Raw genomic sequence first — 8,348 nt, 5'->3', positions numbered from 1 at the left:
CTACAGGCCTCATGCAAATACAAAATCCAGCAGAGCAGTCAAATCTTAAAGCTCCAAAATGATCTCCTTTGACTCCATATCTCACAACACAGTCATGCTGATGCAAGAGATGGGCTCCCACAGTCTTGGGTAGCTCCATCCCTGTGGCTTTGCAGGGTACAGTCTCTTTCCAAGCTGCTTTCATAGACAAGCTGGTGTTGAGTGTCTGTGCCTTTTCCAGGTTCACGGTGTAAGCTGTCAGTAGATCGACCATTCTCAGTTCTGGAGGATGGTGGCCCTCTTCTCACAGCTCCACTAGGTGGTACCCTAATAGGGACTCTGTGTGGGTGGGGGCTCTGACCCCACATTTCCCTTCTGCAATGCCCTAGCAGAGGCTCTCCTTGAGTGCCCCGCCCCTGCAGCAAACTTCTGCCTGGATATCCAGGTATTTCCATAGATCCTCTGAAATCTCAATTCTTGATTTCTGTGCACCGGCAGGCTCAGCACCATGGGGAAGCTGCCAAGGCTTGAAGCTTCCACCCTCTGAAGCAACAGCCCAACCTTTACCTTGTCCTCTTTTAGTCATGATTGGAGAAGCTGGGATGCAGGGCACCACGTCCCTAGACTGCACACTACAGACGGACCCTGGGACTGGCCCACTAAACCATTTTTTCCTCCTAAGCCTCTGGGCCTATGATGGGAGGGGCTGCCATCACCATTGCCTTGGTGATTAACATTTGGCTCCTCATTACTTATGCAAATTCTGTGGCTGGCTTGAATTTGTCCTCAGAAAATGGGATTTTCTTTTATATCACATTGTCAGGCTGTGAATTTTCCAAACTTTTATGCTTTGTTTCCCTTTTAAAACTGAATGCCTTTAACAGCACCCAAGTCTCCTCTTGACTGCTTTGATGCTTAGAGATTTCTTCTGCCAGATACCCTAAATCATCTCTCTCAAGTTCAAAGTTCCACAAATCTCTAGGGCAGGGGCAAAATGCTGCCAGTCTCTTTGCTAAAACATAACAAGAGTCACCTCCCAATAAGTTCCTCATCTCCATCTGCGACCACCTCAGCCTGGACTTTATTGTCCATATTGCTGTCAGCATTTTGGACAAAGCCATTCTACAAGTCTCTAGGACATTCCAAACTCTAGGTGTGCAAGCTATTATAGGGTGTTATTGTTTCTAGGCTTTTTCAGCTGACTTAGCAAGGAAATATATGTGTGTATAGTAGCCCATGTATATACATATATTTATAAATATTTGTGTATGTAACCATCTGTATTTAAATTAAACCAAACATAAATTCATACTGCTATCTCCAATCCTAATCTGTCACCACATGAATTATTCTAGCCTTCTCACCTTACTTATCTGCAATCTCTCACCCCAGCAATGAGAAACATGGTCCCATCACTCATCATCCATTTATTTAATTATCCAATTCCAGTGTATGTAGGTAGCAGTATCAGAACTGTTAACTGGTATCCTCATAGGAAATAATTTTATCAACTAGCATCCAGTTTCTATGTGCAGTTCCTTTTGTCTTTAGTCTTATAGACTCCACTCATTTTCAAAGTTACTTAGGTTAACACCCTTTCCCTTTCAGTGAGGTTTTTTCCTACATTTGTAATGCAGTTAGATTGTTTGGTCACATTCTACATTTCATCCTGAGATTCCCTCAACCTCCTAATTTTTTAAAAAAAATTACCTACATTAAGGTTCATTCTTTGTTCTGTAAAGTTCTATGGATTTTGACAAATGCAGTGTCATAAATCTACCATTACAGTATCATTGATGTAGGGCCGACAAACACCAAAATGGGGCTTAGCCTGCAAGGATTCTTGGCTTCACCCAGGAAATAATTCAAAGGTGAGTCAGTGGTAGGGTAGATGAAAGCAGCTTTGCTGAAGCAGCATTATTAGAGCTCTAAAAGTGTTACAGTCCCGTGACTGCTCCTGCAGAGCAGGGCCACCCCATAGGCAGTGTGCTGAGAGTAGCAGCTCAGGGCAGTTCTGCAGTCGTACTTATACCAATTTTTAGTTACATACTGTAGACCAAGGGGCTGTTTACACAGAAATCTCTAGGAAAAGAGTGGCAACGTTTGGGTTGTTAGGTCATTGTCATGGAGAGTGGCAGTAACTCCCAGGTGTTGCCATGGTGATGGTAAACTGACAAGGCACACTGGTGGTGTGTCTCATGGAAAGCTGCTTCCACTCCATCCCTGTTTCAGCTAGTCCTCAGTTTGGCCTAGTGTCTGAGCCCCACCTCTGGAGTCAAGTCCTGCCTCCTATCCCATCGTTTTGGAATAGTTTCACTGACCTAAACATCTCCCATTTTTCACCTAATGAATTTCTTCTCCCCTTTACCATCCCCCCAATCCCCTGGCAACCATTTATCTTTGTACTATCACTATAATTTTGCCTTTTACAGAATGTCATGTAATTGAATCATACAATATGCAACATTTTCAGACTAGCTTCTTTCACTTAGCAATATTCATTTAAGACTCATCCATGTCTTTTTGTGCCTTGATACCTCATTTGCTTTCATTGCTGATAGTATTCTATTGCATGAATACACCATGTTCTGTTTATCCATTCACCTTTGAAGGACATTTTTGTTGTTTCATAATCACTAGTTTGCGATTACAAATAGAGCTGCTAAAATGTTCACATGCAGGCTTTTTTGTGGTCATAAGTTTCAAATCTTCTGGGTAAATACCTAGTACCATAATTGCTGGATTACATAGTAAGACTAAGTTTAGCCTTGTAAGAAGCTACCAAACTATCTTCCAAAGTAGCTGTACCATTTTGCATTCTTACCAGCAGCAAGAATGAGAATGCCTGTTGCTCCATATTTTTGCCAGCATTGGTATTGTCAGGTTTTCTTTTTATTTGAATTATTTTAATAGATATGTGATGGTAACTTACTGCTGTTTTCATTTGAAATTCCCTAGTGACAAATGATTTCGAGCATCTTTTCATATGCTTATTTGCCATCTGTGTATCTTCTGTGTTGAGGTATCTGCTCAGATCTTTTGCCCATTTTTAAATTGGGTTGTTTCTTTCCTTATTGTTGAATTTCACAAGTTCTTTGTATGTTTTTGATACAAGTCCTTTATCTGATGTGATGTTTTAGGTCCAGGATCCATTTTGAGTGAATTTTTGGGAAAGCCTAAGCGTTGCGTCTAGGTTGATGTTTTTGCACATGATATCCAAGTGTTCCAACTGTTAAAATTGTTAAACATACCAATTGTTAAAAGGACTTTCCTCTCTACATTGAATTGCCTTTGCTTCTTCATCAAAGATCAGTTGACTATATTTGTGTAGTCTCTTTCTGGGCCTCTATTCTGTTCCACTAATCAAGTTGCCCACTTTTTTGCCAATACCATGCTATCTTGATTGATATAGCTTTATATAGTAAGTCTTCAGATAAGTTAGTGTGAGCCCTCCAACTTTTTTCTTTTCTTCATTATTGTCTTGGCTATTCTAGATATTTTGCCTTTCAATATAAAATTTTGAATCAGTTTGTCAATATCTACAAAATAGTTTGCTGGGATTTTTATTGGGATTGTATTGACTCTATAAATCAGTTTGGGAAAAATTGACTCATTAATAATATTGAATCTTCCAATTCATGAGCACAGACTATCCCTTTATTTAGATCTGGTTATTTCTTTTATTTTGATTTTGTAGTTTTAGACATATAGATCTTACATATTGCTAGATTTATACCTAAGTATTTCATTTTTGGTTGGTGCTGTTTTGAGTGATATTGATTTTTAACTTCAAATTTTAATTGTTCATTGCTGGTATATAGGAAAGTAATTGACTCTTGTATTAACCTTATGCCCTAAGACATTGTTATTATTTCTTATCATTTGCAGGTAGTTTTTGTTGTTGTTGTTGATTCTTTAGGATTTTCTACATAAACAATAATGTCATCTATGAACAAAAGCAGTTTTATTTATTTCTTCTCTATCTGTACACATTTTATTTCCTTTTATTGTCTTACTGTCCTAGGTAGTTACCTAGGCCTTTCAGTACAATGTTGAACAGTATTGAACAGAAAAAGTGAGAAGACTATCCTTGCCTTCTTCCTAATTTTAGCAGGGAAGTTATCCAGCTTCTCACCATTAAGTATACTGTTAACAGTAAGTTCTTTGTATAGCTGCTCTTTATTGAGTTGAAGCAGTTCTCCTCTTGTCTCAGTTGTCTTGGGCTGCTCTGACATTAATACCACAGACTAGGTGGCTTATAAACAACACAACTGTATTTCTTACAGTTTTGGAGGCTGGAAAACCCAAGATCAAAGCCCTGGTAGATTCAGCATCTGGTGAGGGCTTCCTGGTGCATGGACAGCTGTCATTTTGCTGGGAACTCATATGGTGGAAGGAGTGAGAGATCTCTCTGAAATCTTTTTTTATAAGGGCACTAATCCCAATCATGAAAGCTCTTTCCTCCTGCACCCATATCCTAACGTCACCACCTTAAGAGTTAGGATTTCTACATATACATTTGGGGATACACAGTCCGACTATTGCATCTTCATTCCTACTACATTTTATCAAGAATGGATAATGGATTTTGTCAAATACTTTTTCTGTATCACTGATATGATCATATGATTTTTCCTCTTTAGCCTGTTAGTATGGATTATGTCGGGTTTTCTGAGTGTTAAACCAGCCTTGCATACCACTGGGTCATGGTGTATAATTCTTTTTATACATGGTTGGATTCAATTTGCCATTATTCAGTTAAGGATTTTTGCCCTATGGTCAAAAAAGATATTGTTTCATCGTTTTTATTTCTTGTGAAGTTTTCATATACTTTCGTTAATAGAGTAATTCTAACCTCATAGAATGATTTACATAACATTTCCTGTTTCTATTTTCTGGAAGAGATTATAGAAAATTTGTATCATTTCTTCCTTAAATGTTTGGCAAAATTCACCAGAGAAAACCATCTGAGCCTGTTGCTTTCTTTATTAGAAGTTTATTAATTACAAATTAGTCTATTTGTTGACATAGGTATTCAGACTATTTATTCTTGTGTGAGTTTTTTGCAGTGTGTATATTTCAAAGAATTGGTCTGTTTCACCTAAGTCACCAAATCTGTAGGTTTAGAATTTGTTTTGTTTGTTTGTTTGTGTAAATTTGTTTGTCTGAGACAGAGTCTTGCTCTGTTGCCTAAGCTGGAGTACAGTGGCACAATCTCAGCTCACTGCAACCTCCACTTCCCGGGTTCAAGTGATTCTTGGGTCTCAGTCTCCCTCATAGCTGGGACTACAGGTATATACCACCACAGCCGGCTAAATTTTGTATTTTTGGTAAAGATGAGGTTTTGTCATGTTGGCCAGGCTGGTTTCAAACTCCTGGCTTCAAGTGATCCACCTATCTCAGCCTCTCAAAGTACTGAGATTGCAAGTGTGAGCCACCACACCCGGCAATTTTTGGTACTTTTTATTATCCTTCAATGTCTATGGAATCAGTAATGATGACTCCTCTTTTACTTCAGATACTGGTAGTTTATGTCTTCTCTCTTTTTTCTTGGTTAGCCTAGCTAGAGTTTTATTAACTTTATTGGTATTTTTTAGTGAACCAACATTTGGTTTTGTTGATTTTTTAAAAATTGTTTTACGATTTTTATTTTCACATCTATTTGCTTTAGGCTTAAATTACTCTCCTTTTTCTAGGTTCTTCAGGCGTTGACTTGGGTTGTTCATTTGAGATCTTCTTTGCTGATCTTTACATTTTAATGCTAAAAGTTTTCTCTAAGTGCTGCTTTAGTTGTATCTTATAAGTTTTGGTATGTTTCATGTTTTCATTTATCTCAAAGTACTTTCTAACTTTCCTTGTCATTTCTTCTTTGATTCATTGGTTATTTAAGAATGTGTTGTTTGAGAGCCAATCATAATCCCAAAGACACAGTCCTGAATGTTGAAATCTTAAAAGATAAAAGTCACCGAAGTCTAAAATTCCAAAATTTACAATTCCAAAAGATCAAAATTTCAAAAATATAATTCTGAAAAAATATTTATTTAAAAGACATTTTAAAGAAGAAATTTTTAAAGGGGAAATTATTTGAGAAACATAAAAACAGAACACTTCGGAGGCCACTTTACACAACAAAACAGGCAATAAAACACACATTTTTGCAAGCAGGTATACTAAAGTCAGTCACATGGGTATAACAGTTATGAGCAGACAAACTGTGTAAAGAAATAGATCAAAAAAGGAACGTATAAACGTGTATCACTAAAGTTGGTAATTGTAGGCAACCAGCTTTCTAACTGTGGTTGTCTGCAATACTGTGACAAACAATCTAAGTCTGATGAGATTGTTAAAAACCCACAATAGATTACCACTGCATATACAGCTTCCCAAAGAGCCAAGATCTCAAGAAATGTTATCTTTCACAAATGCAGATGTACAAAAAGGACATCTCTTCGTTTATTGAGACAGTTTCAACATTTTTCCATACATGCACAATGCTTACACACAAAGTCAACGTTGCGATAGTGCACTTTCATGGAGTCAAATTTGTAAAAAATGCATAAAGTGAATTAGAGCTCTGTCAAAGTCTCTATACAATTTATATTTTCAGTATTGGAAATGATGTAAACATGAAATGCATAGCATAATGAATGGTAAAAACTAATGCTGACAATTTAAAATAATGAGAAAAAAACTTGAAAAAAGAAAGTGCTGGCACAGTGGCTCATGCCTGTAATCCCAGCAATTTAAGAAGTGGAGGTGGGAGGAGTGCTTGACCCCAGGAGATCAAGACCAGCCTGGGCAACATAGGGAGACTCCATCTCTACAAAAAAAATTTAAAAATTAACCAGGCATAGTGTTGTGTGGCTGTATTCCTAGCTACTCTGGAGGCTGAGGTAGGAGAATTGCTTGAGCCAGGGAGGTGAAGGCTGCAGTGGAGTCTCACCACTGCACTCCAGCCTAGGTTGCAGAGTAAGACCCTATCATACACACACACACACACAAAAAAAGGAGAAAAACCTAAAAACCTAAACAAATTAACATAAGTAAAAGGTATTTTAGGTATAGATTATGCGTAATTCCATAGAGATAGTCCATAAAAGCTGGCTGACTTTCATGGTCATTAACTATGTTTTGAAGTCTTGCATCATGATGAATAACTGCCTTTTTCCTTTTAGCACATGACTGTCCTCAGAGAAAATGTTCACATTCACTTTCTATATGGTGCTGCATTTTTTGAAATTCTGTGATTTAATAGACACTGACTTGAGCATTCCCGATTATATTTTCCTATCTTCTGTGCCATACTTCTGTGTTGTTTCGGGCATGCAAAAACCCATTTCACATGCACTGACATTACAAACCCCAGATTTGGCAGAAAGAATACTGGCAATCAAACAGCAACACCCAAAATAATGCTTTACCAGGATTCTAGTAAATCCACTATTTCTCAATCCAGTCAAATCAACACCTAAAATTAAGTCTAAAAGTTCACCGCTGGTCAATTTGGCTCCCATATACACATCTCCTTAAGTCATACTTAATTTTTAAATAAAGACAATAACAAGGTAATAGTTCTGCCTGACATGATGCAACCATCCTGTGATTGTGATTTTCAGTATTTGAGATTTTAGAAATTTAGACTTTAGAGATTTTTATCTTTGGGGATTTCAACATTTGGGACTATGGCATTCAGGATTGTGTCTTTTGGAATTATGATCCAAATCTATGTTGTTTACATCTAGACATTGATAACTATTGATATAATTTAAATCCGTTGTGGTCTGAGAACATACTATGTATGATTCCTATATTATTTAAAATGTGTTAAAATGTGTTTTATGGCCCAGAATTTGGTCCATTTTGGTGAAAGCTTTATGTAAGCTTGAGAAGAATGTTGTAATTTGATGTCAAATGGAGTATTCTATAAATGCAAATTACATCATGTCGATTGACGCTGCTGTTCAGATTGATTCTATTCCCACCGATTTTCTGCCTTCTTGATGTATCAGTTACTAAAGAGAGGTGTTGAAGAGTCCAACTGTAGGAGTAGGTTTTTCTATTTCTTCTTTCATTTCTATCAGTTTTTGTCCTGAATATTTTTATGTTCTGTGTTGGGTTCATACGTGTTTAGGATTGTTGTATCTCCTTGGAAAACTACCCCTTTTATTATTAGGTAATGTCCCTCTTTATTCCTGATAACTTTCCTTGTTTTGAAGTCTGTCTTTATGAAATTAACATAGCTATTCCAACTTTCTTTTGATTTGTGTTAGTATAGTATATCTCTTGTCTATTCTTTTACTCTTAACCTGTTCAAGATTTTATTTAAAGTGGGTTTCTGTAGACAATATATAAAAGGATATTGTTTTTTA

Source organism: Papio anubis, chromosome 16, assembly GCF_008728515.1.
Source record: "Papio anubis isolate 15944 chromosome 16, Panubis1.0, whole genome shotgun sequence".
Classification (NCBI taxonomy): domain Eukaryota; kingdom Metazoa; phylum Chordata; class Mammalia; order Primates; family Cercopithecidae; genus Papio; species Papio anubis.
Note: the sequence above shows the minus strand (reverse complement) of the source record.